Genomic DNA, 16823 nt, shown 5'->3' on the forward strand with positions numbered 1-16823 from the left:
CGGGGTCTTTTCTGGTTCCATACAAATTTTAGGATTATTTGTTCCATTTCTTTGAAAAAAGTGGATGGTATTTTGATGGGGATTGCATTGAATGTGTAGATTGCTCTAGGTAGCATTGACATCTTCACAATATTTGTTCTTCTAATCCATGAGCATGGAACGTTTTTCCATTTCTTTGTGTCTTCCTCAATTTCTTTCATGAGTATTTTATAGTTTTCTGAGTACAGATCCTTTGTCTCTTTGGTTAGATTTATTCCTAGGTATCTTATGGTTTTGGGTGCAATTGTAAATGGAATCGACTCCTTAATTTCTCTTTCTTCTGTCTTGTTGTTGGTGTATAGGAATGCCACTGACTTCTGTGCATTGATTTTATATCCTGCCACTTTACTGAATTCCTGTATGAGTTCTAGCAGTTTTGGGGTGGAGTCTTTTGGGTTTTCCACATAAAGTATCATATCATCTGCAAAGAGTGAGAGTTTGACTTCTTCCTTGCCAATTTGGATGCCTTTGATTTCTTTTTGTTGTCTGATTGCTGTGGCTAGGACTTCCAATACTATGTTGAATAGCAGTGGTGATAGTGGACATCCCTGCCGTGTTCCTGACCTTAGGGGGATAGCTCTCAGTTTTTCCCCATTGAGAATGATATTCGCTGTAGGTTTTTCATAGATGGCTTTTATGATATTGAGGTATGTACCCTCTATCCCTATACTCTGAAGAGTTTTGATCAAGAAAGGATGCTGTACTTTGTCAAATGCTTTTTCTGCATCTATTGAGAGGATCATATGATTCTTGTTCTTTCTTTTGTTAATGTATTGTATCACATTGATTGATTTGCGGATGTTGAACCAACCTTGCAGCCCAGGGATAAATCCCACTTGGTCATGGTGAATAATTCTTTTAATGTACTGTTGGATCCTATTGGCTAGTATTTTGGTGAGAATTTTTGCATCCATGTTCATCAGGGATATTGGTCTGTAATTCTCCTTTTTGATGGGGTCTTTGTCTGGTTTTGGGATCAAGGTAATGCTGGCCTCATAAAATGAGTTGGGAAGTTTTCCTTCCATTTCTATTTTTTGGAACAGTTTCAGAAGAATAGGTATTAATTCTTCTTGAAATGTTTGGTAGAATTCCCCTGGGAAGCCATCTGGCCCTGGGCTTTTGTTTTTTCGGAGGTTTTTGATGACTGCTTCAATTTCCTTAGTGGTTATAGGTCTGTTCAGGTTTTCTATTTCATCCTGGTTCAGTTTTGGTAGTTGGTACATCTCTAGGAATGCATCCATTTCTTCCAGGTTATTTAATTTGCTGGCATAGAGTTGCTCATAATATGTTCTTATAATTGTTTGTATTTCTTTGGTGTTGGTTGTGATCTCTCCTCTTTCATTCATGATTTTGTTGATTTGGGTCATTTCTCTTCTCTTTTTGATAAGTCTGGCCAGAGGTTTATCAATCTTGTTAATTCTTTCAAAGAATCAGCTCCTAGTTTCGTTGATCTGTTCTACTGTTCTTTTAGTTTCTATTCCATTGATTTCTGCTCTGATCTTTATTATTTCTCTTCTCCTGCTGGGTTTAGGCTTGATTTGCTGTTCTTTCTCCAGCTCCTTTAGGTGTAGGGTTAGGTTGTGTACTTGAGACCTTTCTTGCTTCTTGAGAAAGGCTTCTATTGCTATATACTTTCCTCTTAGGACTGCCTTTGCTGCATCCCAAAGATTTTGAATAGTTGTGTTTTCATTTTCATTGGTTTCCATGTATTTTTTAAATTCTTCTTTAATTTCCTGGTTGACCCATTCGTTCTTCAGTAGGATGCTCTTTAGCCTCCATGTATTTGAGTTCTTTCTGACTTTTAAGACACATTATCTTTATATTACTCCTTTTTTTAGATATTTTGTAAGATGTAGATGTGCATCATTTCATTTAAGATTAAAATACGCATCACATTTACAGCAAAATTGATCAGTCATATTAACCCATCTAAATTACATGACTACATTCATTTATTTGTTTTTTATTTTCACTTCATGATCCATCTTCCCCACCTTGCAAAAATGATGTATATTTATGTTTCACCTAAATCTATTCTACAACATAAAAGGACAAAAAAACTATTTATCTACCAATTTACATCATTAATATATGTTGTTAGTGTGTCTTTCATAGAAATTCCATTTTCATTGTTTTGGCCTATGTGTAAACTACATGGAGCTCTTAATCAGTGAGCACATACTGGAAGTACATTAGGGTGGCCGAATCCTCTAGTTTTTAATTAGAGAAATTAGATACCCTTAAAAACAACCCCACTACTGCTTACCTGGGAGTATTCCCTCTCCACTCTGAAATGTCTGGACTTTAAAGTTATACAATTTGAGTGAACTGAGGAGAAATGTATGTTGGGTGAAACAGAATTCTTATTATGGTAGGTGGCTTTCCAAGTCTGGGAATAGTAGACATATTAGTATTGTTTTTCCTTAAAAATATTTCCAGGCATTTCAGCTGACTGGCTCAGTCAGTAGAGCACACAGCTCTTGATCTCAGGGTTGTGAGTTCAAGCTCTAGGTTGGGCATGGAGCCTACTTAAAAAAAATAAAAAAAATAAGAATAAAAAATATTTCCAGGCAATCCTTTTAATAATAGTGAAAGAAAATATTCACAACCATTCAAACTTACTTTTATGTTCACATGTAATAACTGAACCCTGAGGCAGTATTGAATTACTTCTTTAAAACTTCATACTAGAAAATTATCTACCACAGCATATGTATTTCCTAAGATACATTTGTTGATGCTAAATGGGAAGAGAGCATTGCTGAAGTATCAAATATTTTTTAACTCTAATATTAACCATGGAATTCACTAGGGTTGCAAAGGAGAGTGCTATGAGATATCTACCTGGTGATTCATTTAGGAAAACAAGGCAACAGAATGTCTCCACATGTTACTTAATGCAGAACTATGGGCTTCTGCAGTTTGTCTCAAGATAATATCATAAATACCACTCACTCCCTGGTGTAGAAAAGTTTTTAAAAAGTTAGACTTCACTGGATCTGAAGTAATGGAGTTTTCCACAGGATAGAAAAAGCACTGGTGCATGTAGAAGGGAAAGCCATCCAACAAATCCTTGTTCCCCACAACATTATCAGGATCAGGGTTTAATCAGAATTATGCATTAAATGATGACCCAGGGGTAGAAATAATTTTTTTTACATGTGATGAGGATATTTAATTACCAAATATTATTAATCTAGTCATTTATTCTCAAATTTGACCAGTAAAATTAAAATTTTACCAAATATTAGAGAACAATAAAGGATAAATTTAGGAAATAAATCTACAAATCCTAACCATGCATATAAAAAAAAAATAGTTGACACAGAAAACAGAAGGGATATTTTAAGTATAATCTCATCTGACATTTGTGAACATGCCTAATTGGAGAAGAGTAGCCGGCTGTGAAAAACCAATACTTATATTGTTGTATTGCTGGAAATTAAAAATAAAAATAATTAATAAAAATGAGAAAAAAAGCAAAAAATCAAAAAATCATCATTGTAATGTCTGGAGGAAGCTTTTTTTTTTTTTTTTTTTTTACCTGAGGGCTATTTCAGCTTCTAATTTAGAATAAATTTCATTATTTTTCCAATGAAATCTTTATGCACTGCAATTGCTAGGCTAGTAGTGCAGAGCCACAAGCTTGGGAAACACGTATTTTGCCAAGAAGGTAACTGGGTATGATTATCTGAAGCACAACACCTCGCCTGACTTGCAGGAACCATGTTGGTTGACTTTGGGAGAGACAGAAGCATAAAAGAGTGGCGAGCTCAAACCAGGCATAGCAGCCTGGAGGTCAGCATTACTTATTGATTATAACTGAGATTTTCATAGTTGATTTCTCCTTAGAGAAGGTGGCCTGGTTTTATATTGTAGCATGCATGTTAAGATGAGAAACATCTGAACAGCTACTGCCTAATTATTTGTCTGTGGTGTAAGTTCTTTAATTTTTCACATATAGCCAGCCATGAGGGTGGAGAAGGCCACAGGTGAGCCCATGAAGGGTGGAGCTGACCGAGGCACAGCTGGTAGTGAAGTCATATCTAACTGTGAAATAAACAACTATCCTGCTGATGTTGAAAAATAAATTTTGAATTTACTCTACAAGTAATAGGTACTTGTAGGGCTTTTTATTGTTTGATGCCCAGCAAGGTGAACCCTCCCCCACCAACGAATATTCTAGAGCAGGGCTGTCCAAGAGACCTTTGTGTGACGACAGGCCTGCATAGTCCATAGGACTGCGTATAGTAGCCAGGAGCCCCATGTGGCTTATGAGCTCTTGACATAAGAGAGTAAACCCTGAAAGTTCTCAAATTAAAAATGAAAAAATAAAAATTGTAACTGGTATGGTGACAGTTGGAAAGTAGACTTATTGTTGTGTGATCATTTCATAATATATACAAAATACTGAATTATACCTGAGACTAAGATAATGTTACATGTTAATTATACCTCAATTTACAAAAGAAAGAAATATGGCTATTGCAATGGAGGGACTGACTTTATAATAGTTTTTCATTTTATGTTGACTAAAACTAACTCTAAATAGCCACATGGAGCTCCAAGATACACCTGAGCTACGAGAAGCTGGAAGAGGCAAGGAAGGATTCTTCCCTTTGAGGGAAATGTGGCACTACCAGCACCTGGATTTTGCATTTCTGGTTTCTAGAACCAGAAATAGCTGTTGCTTTGTTTGTTTGTTTTTAAGATTTTATTTATTTATTTATTTATTTATTTATTTATTTATTTTAAAGATTTTATTTATTTATTTGAGAGAGAGAGAATGAGAGACAGAGAGCATGAGAGGGAAGAAGGTTAGAGGGAGAAGCAGGCTCCCCGCCGAGCAGGGAGCCCGATGTGGGACTCGATCCCGGGACTCCAGGATCATGACCTGAGCCGAAGGCAGTCGCTCAACCAACTGAGCCACCCAGGCGCCCAATAGCTGTTGTTTTAACCATCAGTTTGGAGTAATTTGTTATGACAGCCCTTGGAAATTAATACAGATGGCTTCACTGAGGAATTTGAAACAAGAGCAAGTGGCAAAAAGGCCAGAAACAAGGAAGCACTCATTCGCGGGGGGTCCAGCAGCACCAGGTACCACCCTGGGTCTGAGTGGTGGAAACACCATTACTCTCACCAGACCGACCATGAAATACGATTTCACTGCCTTTTTGGGCCCTTGTCTCCATGGCCACCATCCTCACCCCAAGCCTGTTTCTTCAACCTTCCCTTTAATTGTGTGTCACCCAATATAATCTATTATCTGGTTTAGGTTAACTACAATCTATTTCAGTCATCTACAACCAAGAACTGAGGAACCCAATGGTTTTGAACAAGTTTCCAAAATAATACTTCTTGAGTAAAATAGTATTTACTTTTATATAAAATATATAATATATATTTATATGTAATTAATGTATATAATTATTATATATATGTGTTCACATTTTATCTCTCAAAACTTGAGGCCGTACAAATAACGTGTGCCTCAAAAGTATGATACCGTTCTCAAAATAAAACACATAATGAGTTTTCCTGCTGTTTAGGGAAAACAGAAGTGAGAGCCTTTCTTCACATTGAGAATTATGTTTGCCATCTCAAAGCCATGGGTGAGTGGTAAAAGCAGCCACAATAGAAATGTAAATTGAGCTGAAATATTTCCTTTGGCAGCAGCTCACTATTAAAATAAACACAGTAATCTGTAGAAATGTCATATATATTAAGATTTTTATTTAACAATAGCTATGATTTTAAAATATATTGCATTAGAGAGAAAAATCATGCTTCACACTTTAAAAATTTAGCATTCTAGTAATCTGTAAGAAGTGTTATTTCACATTATTATGAATAATTCATATATTTTATTTTATTTTTTTATTTTTTTAAAGATTTTATTTATTTATTTGAGAGAGAGAATGAGAGACAGAGAGCACGAGAGGGAAGAGGGCAGAGGGAGAAGCAGACCCCCCGCCGAGCAGGGAGCCCGATGCGGGACTCGATCCCGGGACTCCAGGATCATGACCTGAGCCGAAGGCAGTCGCTTAACCAACTGAGCCACCCAGGCGCCCCTAATTCATATATTTTAAATGTATTTTTGTCTTAGCTAGAATTCAGAAACTGACAGTGCTAGGTGCACATTTTCATTATTTTCCTATTCTAATATTTTAAAAACCACTTTAATTTAAATGATCTGATCAACTAAATTACCCCAAAATATCCAAGAAAGTTATGTACATGATCCAGTTAATAGAATACAAATGAATATATAGACATGTTTTTATTTATTGTACTATTTCTGCTTTATTATTTATTTTTTTTTAGTACAGAATTTTCTTTACTCTCGGGGCACCTGGGTGGCTCAGTCCTTAAGCGTCTGCCTTCGGCTCAGGTCATGATCTCAGGGTCCTGGGATCGAGCCCCACATCGGGCTCCCTGTTCGGCGGGAAGCCTGCTTCTCCCTCCCACTCCCCCTGCTTGTGTTCCCTCTCTCGCTGTCTCTCTCTCTCTGTCAAATAAATAAATAAAATCTTTAAAAAGAAATTTCTTTACTCTCTATATAATTATGGCTCTGGTAATATATTAAAAGTTTTTTTTAATGCTATCTTTTCATTCTCAAAATTAAGAAACTGAGACTAGGATGTCCCTCTATCCTTTTGTTTCTTGCATGGTACATGGTTTATGTTCTCTATAGTTCTACAATTATTCTGCATCTACATTCACCTATGCAGTGATCTATAATGAGCCTTGATCTGAAATGATGGGGAATGTTTAGTATTTGATAACTATAGGATATGGATCTCTTTTTCTTTCTTTCTTTTTTTCTTATGCATGTGATTTTGTCATGGTGAAATGGTTTCACTTTTATTCTAGTGTGGTCACAGGATGATGTTCTCTGATGTTAGTGATTCATGAAATTATCTGTTTTCCACACTAAACAATTTGGTCCAGCTGCGTGCCATGCAGCCACAAGCTGGGAGCTCCCAGGGTTACTTTCTTTTTCTTTCTCTTTCCTTATCTTCCATTAGCTACATCCTTGGCAAGGTGGGGGATCCCCTATGTGATGGTTTCCATGTAAATGTCCATCTCTGTGTTTTTTTTTTTAAACTCATTGTTATTTAGATAATATCGCCATAAAATGTATATAGCCAACTGCTGCAGTCATGGTCATTCTCTATTTCTGGGTTGAGATAGTCACACTCTAACACACAATACCATGCAATATGAACATGAGGTGGTATACTTCTTAGGCATATGTTCTAGATATCTGGGAGGGGTGGTGGGTGGAGAAGCACTCTCTGGATATGTAGCCATACATTTTATTTATGTATTTATTTATTTGCTTAGTCACACATTGCTTTTTTTTTTAATAAGCTATTAGTTTTGAATTGTGTTAACTTCGGATAATTTCTGATAGTGTCAGTAGTTTCTATTAAGCCATTCGGGTCATGGCACCTCTGGGCATATCTCACTTCAATTAGGATGCCCCACAAGAGTAAAGACAATTTTAGTAGCAGAAAACTGTGCTGTTCCAGCCCTGCCAATTACTTGAGAAAAGAGATCCACATCATCTCTCTGTCTTCATACTTCTGTCCCCGACTAGATAAAAAATGCCAAGGACACTCTGCAGGGGAACTGGCAATGGACATGGCAATGCCATCCTTTTAGTGATGTAGGGAAGCTATAGCTAGACTCATCCTCCATCTGCTTGTTACAGGATAATAATGATTCTGCTAATGCATTAAAACAAAAACAAAGGAAAGGCAGATAGGGCATTCAATATAAAGAAAGAAAATAAGATTTACAGTGCAATTACACATTCAGGTAACTTAGCTCATTTACACTTATTTAAGAAGGATAATTCTTCTGGGGGCCTGGGTGACTTAATCGGTTAAGCATCAGACTCTTGATTTCGGTTCAGACACTTGATTTCGGTTCAGGTCATGATCTCGGCGTCCTGAGATCGAGTCCCACATCGGGCTCTCCCTGCTCAGCGGGAAGCCTGCTTCTCCCTCTCCCACTCCCCCTGCTTGTGTTCCCTCTCTCGCTGTGTCTCTCTCTGTCAAATAAATAAAATCTTAAAAAAAAATTAAAATAAATTAATTTTTAAAGAAAAAAGGATTATTCTTCTAACTGCACCTTTAGATTTCTGTTAACAGTTTATCACTCAGTTGTACGAAAGACATAAGTTTGAGATTTTTTCCTAAAAACTGGACAGATTATTTATAAATAATATAAGAGAACAAAGTCATTTCAACTGAGGACAGAAAGTATCTGAAAGCATGGACTCCCGATATAACAAAATAAACTGGATAGATGCTGAAGCTTACAAAGTCAGAGGTGTTGGAATTGGAGCTGAGAATGAAAAAAAAAAAAATTAAGCTACACTATTAAAGAAAAAGGAAAATCATGGTGCTAATTCTGTATTTAACAAACATTGTTATTGTTACATTCTGGAGAGGGCTAAGTATAATCATTGTGTTTCTGTCTAACTTTAAGAGGATTTAAAATGTTTAAGAGAATCTAGTATTTGCAACATATAAGGAACTGGAATTGCAAAAAGCTTAGTTTATTAAGTGTGCAATCAGTGTTAAATGCTTTGGAAAATAGAATTGGTCATAGACATACATTTTGTATTTGTTAGATTATATAGTATTACTTAACTATTAAGAGGTTATGTCTAAAGAGTAATAACTTTAACATAAGGCAAATTACGTTTTTTAAGATTTATTTATTTATTGAGAGAAAGAGAGAGTGTGTGGGGGGGGGAAGGGCAGAGGAGAGAACCTTTCACGCAGACTCCCCGCTGAGCGAGGAGCTGGACCACTGGATCCCACAAACCATGAGATCATGACATGAGCTGAAACTGAGTGGACCGCTTAACTGACTGAGCCACCCAGCGCCCCAAGGCAAATTATTTTTTAAGAAGGAAATATTTCTGTCTATTCGTTAAACTTTTTCAGAAGACATATTTTTCCCATTAAAGCTTCTGATTCTGGACCCTGATTGAAGTTCCATTTATTATAGCACTCCTTTTACTTTGTATTGCCATACAAGAATATTCTTTCAGGTACAGGGTGGTAAGATTTCAGGCCATCTGAAACTCTTGCTTGTCTCCATCATTCTTTGACACTCTATTACCATAAACTCCAGCCCCTACAGTGGGCTATTCCTTTACCATGTTTAGGTAAAGGAATTTTTCCTCAAAAGGAAAAAAAGGAAAAAGGGGAATTGTCTAAAAAGTACTTTTGAAATTACTCTTTCAAATAATAATATTTTTGAAAATCAAAACTTTTTTCTTTAAAAAAGAGAAGAAAGTCATTGGGTAATTACCAAGTGGGGGGAATTTAGGAGTTTCTAAATGCTAGAAAGGGGAAATTCATAATGCTAAGCTAATTAAGCATTGAAAAATAGCACTTGGGATAAGACAGAATTAGTCCTGTGTCTACACAGTTGGTTAAAACGAGTCCCTTTGTTCACTAGGTAGGAAAGTGTCTTAATTAAGTGCAGTAAGAGTTTGATACCCTGAGGTAACCTAAAGTCCATGGTCTTTATCAGCTTCAGTTTATTAGAACCTGTTGTGCAGAAACATGATGTCAGTTTTTATATCTCTTGGGCAAGAGCTGTTGCAATTGGAAATGTTTATTTTATAATCCCCAGCCTTTGAAAACCAGTAAAAGAAAAATAAAGCTATGTTTCATCAGTTACTTGGCTCCTTTATATATTAATTTCACAAAGGAAAAAATAACTGAGCTCTGATTTAGACTCAGAAAAATGCTATGTACTTAGAGTGAGAAAAAAATTAGCTGATTGGAAGCATATGGATACTCATGATGATGATGATGATGATGGTGATGATGATGTTTCTTGGCATGTGCTGAGTGATAACACTATGCTGAGATCTCTGCATATGACTCATATTTTGTCCTTGGAACAACCTTGTGAATTGAGTGCTGTTATTGCCATTTTGTGGATCATTAAACAAAGCATAGCAATGTTGGGTGGCTCCCCTCAGTGTGTACAGGTGGTGAATGGCAGACTATTCATTAAATCTAAGTGTATCAAAACAAGGGGACAGAACCTGTATCCAGGGCCAGCTTACTAAGAAAAAGAAAAATCACCCAAGCTCTCATAATTCTAATGATCCATAGTTTATATGTATGTAACAGAAGTACTGAGAACATATTTTAAGCTATATTAAAGTATAATATCTATGCTAGCTCCAATATTATCACTTTTAACTGAGTATATTTTCTTTAAACTATGTATAGTAAGTATTTGTTTCATAAGCAAATCATTCCTAGGAATGCTATCTTTGGATAATAAATAAAGTTAAAATAATTTAAAAAATAGAGACTTTGTTTCTTTACTTAAGGTAATATTCCTTCAAGTAGAAAATCAGTAGTATTAAACTGAGATCTGAAACTTCTACTGACAAAGAGTAAAAAAAGTAATTTCTTTTTTTTTTAAAGATTTTTATTTATTTATTTATTTGACAGAGAGAGACACAGCGAGAGAGGGAACACAAGCAGGGGGAGTGGGAGAGGGAGAAGCAGGCTTCCCGCGGGACAGGGAGCCCGATGCGGGGCTCGATCCCAGGACCCTGGGACCATGACCTGAGTCAAAGGCAGACGCTTAACGACTGAGCCACCCAGGCGCCCCAAGAAAGTAACTTCTTAAGAAAAAAAAAATCCCCCATAATTTTTTTTTCCCGTTATCTGGACTATGTAAGTCAGGTCACTCTGAATTACATGTGTAAGAGAAATTCATACTAAAATATCTATTTCAGAATGATCTTGTATCTTTAATACAATAATTTAAAATTCATCTGTGGTAATTTAAGAAGTGAACTACTTTTCTATTTCATGTACAGTTATTAAGTAAAAATGATCTTTTTTTTTTTTTAAGATTTTTATTTATTTATTTGACAGAGAGAGAGATAGCGAGAGCAGGAACACAAACAGGGGGAGTGGGAGAGGGAGAAGCAGGCTTCCCGCCGAGCAGGGAGCCCGATGTGGGACTCGATCCCAGGACCCTGGGACCGTGACCTGAGCCGAAGGCAGACGCTTAACGACTGAGCCACCCAGGCACCCAGTAAAAATGATCTTCTTAAAAAGAGCAAATCCAGCCTCGTTCTGAGAGTCATCAACATTGAAGAATTTATAGGAAAATAGTTAATGTTAGTTTGCTATCCTGCTTGTGGCTGTGTGTTCTGTGGTTTCCGAATTGAGATACGGAGCAGGCGTAGAGGAGGGCAATATTCTGCCCCTTCTGTCTTGGTAAAATAGACTATTAATACATATGCATACTCAGAAAAATAATATTAAACAAATTTATCCAAAGGATATAAGGAATCTGGAAGAGACACAAAAGACAGTGGGGCCCCGGTAGATGCAGTGGAAAAGTGAGGGGCTGAATCCCACAAGGAGGCATGTGTCTCCTGTTTCTGCATATTCGAGGCCCAAACCCAGCCAAGCAACAAAGGGAATCAGAAATGAAAGACAATCTGACAAAATCTGGTTAACTCCCTTCTGAAATAGGCAATTAAAGAAACAGAGAGGGCTTCAGAAAGGGTCTAAGTGAAATAAAAGTTGTGCCCTCAAGAGGATGGGTGTCATGAGCACGCTATGAAGGCACACACACGAGTTATGTTTTCCACAATGTCAGTTTTATTCAATCATAAAGCAAATTTAATCACAATTATAAAGCAGGTTCAGGATTCCAAACTCAATGACAATTCACCATGTGATTAAAGTTGGCCTCTTACAGGGCACACAAAGCAGGACAGAAGACAAACCACACAAGGAGCAGGATAACAGAAGGGTGCAGGACGTTAACGAACCCAATGTGGAGTCAGTCTGTGGGCGTGTGGTTGAGATAAGGCCTGGGTCCGGTCAGGGTCAGCTCTCAGCACTTACTGCTTCCGATGTTCAAACAGTGAAGGATCTCAGTTCTGTTCGGAGATGGATCAGGCAGAGCCTTTGGTGGTAGTTGCCTTTTGTAAGTGGTCAGATGTCATGTCTGGAGAGTCTGACCGTTTGCTGCCCAAGTCCTTCCCTTTTAAAGGGATTCGATCCGTTATGGGCCCCTGCAGACCTCTGGTTCTGCTCCTGATCAGTTCTGGGCTGTCAGCTGGTCCAGAGATGTCTCCTGGCTGCCGTACCTTAACTGCCTGTGTCATTGCTTGACACCGGCTCCCTCCCGCTTGACACGAGAGACTCCATGCTGCTCTCTACAAAGGGACACAGGCTCAGGGGCCAAACTGCTTACACTGAGTAGCCTGTAGTATTACTGAGCAGTTTAGGTTTGCCCCACAATTTCAAGGGCAAGACCAAGGTGTTTTTTGCCTTTCACCAGGGAAGCAAAGCAGCACTCCCTGGAATTAAAAATGATAATGCCTCCCTAGAAATCATGTGACCTCCCATGAGATCACATACAGTAAGTAGATGATGTTTTCTTACCTAAAAATAGCAGCAAATTCCACATGTAACATAAAAAAAAAAAAAAATGTGGGATTACCATGTTCAAAGAAATTGTTAACCTAAAATTACTAGAAATTGCTAGAATAAAATCCCATCTGGTTAAAAATAAATTAATTGTCCCTTTCTAGACTTTTTTTTTTAATTTGGATTTCATAAAACTAGATACCATATTTAAGGATCATATTGGATCCTAACAACAGAGTAAATCAAATAAAGTGATTCTGTGTTCCTTTTTTTGGGTTAATTGTGCAATCACAACAGAATGGGGGTTGGGGGGTCATGATGAGTTAATGGGTGCAAAAATAAAAATTTCTAATAAGTGTTCTACACAATGTTGCTACATCTCTATTTATTTGGTGCAAAAGTTAAAATGTCTGTGCAAGGGCTAAATATCTGAAAGCCATTTGTGAATACATTAAAAGATATATAAAAACAATTCAAATGGTCATTGAAACAAAATGTGTTAGTTAAAATATCTTTTAGGAATTGGTCCTTTATGAGTTGGGAAAATGGTCTAAAATTATTGACCTTCGATATTCTCCCCCCTAAACTCTTAGATGTTTTTCTGGTTTAGTATGGGTTTCGTTCAACATCTAATGTCAATGAGCACTGATATTGCAGGGATTTTTTTTTCAAGTTATACAGAAGGCTATCTCTTCATTCGAGATAATTAAATTGAAATTTATGGGACATTTTTGAATGGCTTAGTTCTCTGTTACAGATTATGTGTTTCTATTGCCATTGTCTAAAGAAAACATTTCCCTATTTAGGTACTGAACCATATTTGTAAAATGTATTGCATGGGAGACAATTACTTTAATGTTTTCCTTGTCCTTACAATGCTCTAGCAGTTGAGCAAAGACATAGGATTTTAAAGAACAAATTGATCAAATTTTATGTATTAGTGTTCTCCAGATAAACAGAGCAAAGAGGTTGAATATACAGGAAGAGATTTATAATAAGGAATTTGCTCACATAATTATGGAGGCTGAGAAGTCCTAGGATTGGCCATCTGCAAGCTAGACACCAAGAAAAGCCAATGGTGTAATTGAGCTTGTCTTAAGTCCTGCAAATCGGGAGCACCAAGGACAGTAGAAAATCAATGTATGACCTCAGGTAATCAGGCAAGAATTAAAAGGGGGTAAGTTTCCTTCCTCTGCCTTTTGTTCTATTCAGGCTTTCAACTGATTGGATGAGGTCCATATTGGGGAAGACAATCTATGTCACTGAGTTCACCAATTCAAATGTTAATCCCATCCAAAACACTCTCAGAGACATGCCAAGAAAGAATGTTTAATTTCAGCATCCAATGGCCAGTCAAGTTGACACATAAAATTAACCATCACTTTGTGATGATACAAATTCAAATTGGGCAGGCCTCATATTTTATCTTAATGGTTGGGGGGGGGGGGCACACCACAGAGGGCAGCTCTGGACGCAGTTCTGAGTCCCTCAACCACCCTCCAGCTTTTCTACTGCCATGAACTTCTGTTCACCTCCACTTTCCAGAGGTTTCCTTGCTTCTTTGTGCCTTCACTGTAGCCAAATGAACTTTGGAGGTTAAATTCCTTCTGCCCAAAATGTGCTTTACTGTTATCTCCTACATTTATATGCTAGACATTTCACAGTTGCAAAAGCTTCCTGACCTTGGTGAAGCTCTTCCTGAATCATTCAGGTAAAGTTAGATGCTCCATCTTCCATGATTCTATAACACCTGTAAGTGTAGCTAATAAACCATTGATTGAATCTTCTGTAACTTTGTATTTCATTTTTATCCATGTCTCCTCCCCAGTGAATCTCTCAAAGATTGATATATTTTTTCAGCTTTGGATATTCAGCACCAAATACAGAATGAATTAATATTTAGGGAATGTATGAGTAGAAGAATAGAGAAAGGACATTAATCACTAAGTTGACACAAATGAAAATAAAATCAATGAAACCAACAAAGGACAATAAAGATAAACTAGACAAAATAGAAATGACCAAAAAAAAAAAAAGTAATACCTCAGAAATCAACCATTTGATGAAAAAAAGAGTAAAATGAGTAAAACGAAGCATTGCCAAAGATGGAAATGGAGGGAGAATCAGAAACAGAAATCACAGAACATATATGGACCATTACAGATGATACTAAAAGAAGAACAAAGTAGGCGTATGATAATATATCAGTATTTGCTCTTGATAATAGAGGCTATTAGTGAGCCCACATGATAAATGGAATGGGTGCTAATATATAAACTGGATGGGGAAAGTTTTGTAAAGTGAACAGAGCTGCTTCTTAATTGCTAATTAAAACTCTGAAGCGTAGTTTGAGATAAACTTTATTTTAGTAGGATGGTTTTAAAGGCCATGCAAATTGTAAAGAGTACCCTCTGTTACACTAGATCAATGAAAAAGATATTGTGATGTTAAACCAGACCCATAAATCTTCTCCATCCACTTAATAATGTTTCCCAGGAGACCCCTGAGCTGCATTAAGCTGAGGAAATTGTTTTGGGCAAGGGGAACTGGTAAGAAGCCAAAAGGAATTCTTAAGGTTAAAAAATAACTAATAATGGAACACTTCGAATATACGAAAAATTATTTTCCTGCATTTGAAGAAAAGTTTTTTATAAGAATGGATAAGGTCTCTGGAAAGAATATAAGTGACAAATTCCTTTATACGAACATGCAGCCTCTTTACTAATGTGTCAGATCCATAAGGTACACACACACACACACACACACACACAACATAGACATACAGAGCCATATACACTTATTGAATTCTGATACTTAGCCCCTGAGCAAACAACATAATAGTCTTCATTTTGTTATCACATCAGTAAAAATGCAACATTAGGAAATATCTTGCATGGCTGTCATAAAAATTAAGTGAAAAATTAACAGAATGGAAAATGCTTACTAAGCAGTATGAAACGATGTAAGTAAAATTTATAGTAAGAGCCTAGCAAATATTAAAGCATACAAAATTAATTCTCCTTTTTCTGCCATTTTTATTGACCTGTGAGAGAGATTAATTTGTCTCACCTTTTAGTGCCCCTTTGTGCTTAGGAACCTGCATTCCTGAGAAAGGAAAAAAAAAAAAAAATTTCATAGAAATAGCAGATTTTTGAATTTTAAATTCAGTTTACGATAAAGAAATGTTTACAAATGCACATAATAAATATATATATAAGCAGTCATATGGAACATGTAAATTGCTTTCCATGAGTCCACAAACCTCCAAGTATCAATTATTTCATTTCTGTGACAACTAGAACATAAAGAATTTATGGAAATTAAAAAAAAAGTTTGTAATATTACTACAATAAAAGACTCTTTTGATCAGTACAGTTATTTAGTTTCTGAGAAAATTATAGATGAAAGAAATTTAAAGAAATTGTAAAACATGGTTAAACTTCTAAACCTCTTAACATTAAGCTATTATTTACAGCAAAACTACTAGACAACTGAGGAATTTCGATATGATATACCTAGACTTCAACATTCTGATAAACTTGAAATTATTCTTGTTGTGTTAGTCCCATCTCAGATTGGCTGCAGTCAAACTGAGAAATCGGTTGCTGAAAGGTTCATGACTTTTGGCAAAACTTTGTGTTTCAAATGAAAATACAAACAAGTAAAAATTACTTGGTGCCTTATTAAGACAATATAAGAGTTTTCATTAGCTAAATTTAATTAGGCAATCTGTTATAGGCTGATGTCCTAAAAGACCAGGAGAGCCTTTGGTATGAGACATTTGACTTAATTTCTTTGATGACTGTGCCACTTTTCTGTCATTAACTTTGTTTTCATTTCAAAAATCAATAATCCTATGCTTGTTTCAGCTTTATTATTTCCACTGTAGCATTCCCACAGCTGTTTGAAAATATTGTTCCATATATATACATGTTATGAAATAGGTTTAAATTTATGCCATACAATAATTTAGAATTTTCAAACAGCACCATCAAATTATTTGTACTGAATAAACAAAATAATTTTCACAAGACAAAATGTGACAAACATACATATATATATATATGGGATATATATATATATATATATCTATATATCTATCTATCTATCTATATATATATATATATATATAGTAGAAAGAGAGAGAGAGGGAGCAGGGAAGGGCAGAGGAAGCAGGAAGAATCTTTTTTTTTTTAAAGATTTTATTTATTTATTTGACAGAGAGAGACACAGCGAGAGAGGGAACACAAGCAGGGGGAGTGGGAGAGGGAGAAGCAGGCTCCCCGCTGAGCAGGGAGCCCGATGCGGGGCTCGATCCCAGGACCATGGGATCATGAC

This window comes from Neomonachus schauinslandi, chromosome 14, assembly GCF_002201575.2.
Source record: "Neomonachus schauinslandi chromosome 14, ASM220157v2, whole genome shotgun sequence".
NCBI lineage: Eukaryota > Metazoa > Chordata > Mammalia > Carnivora > Phocidae > Neomonachus > Neomonachus schauinslandi.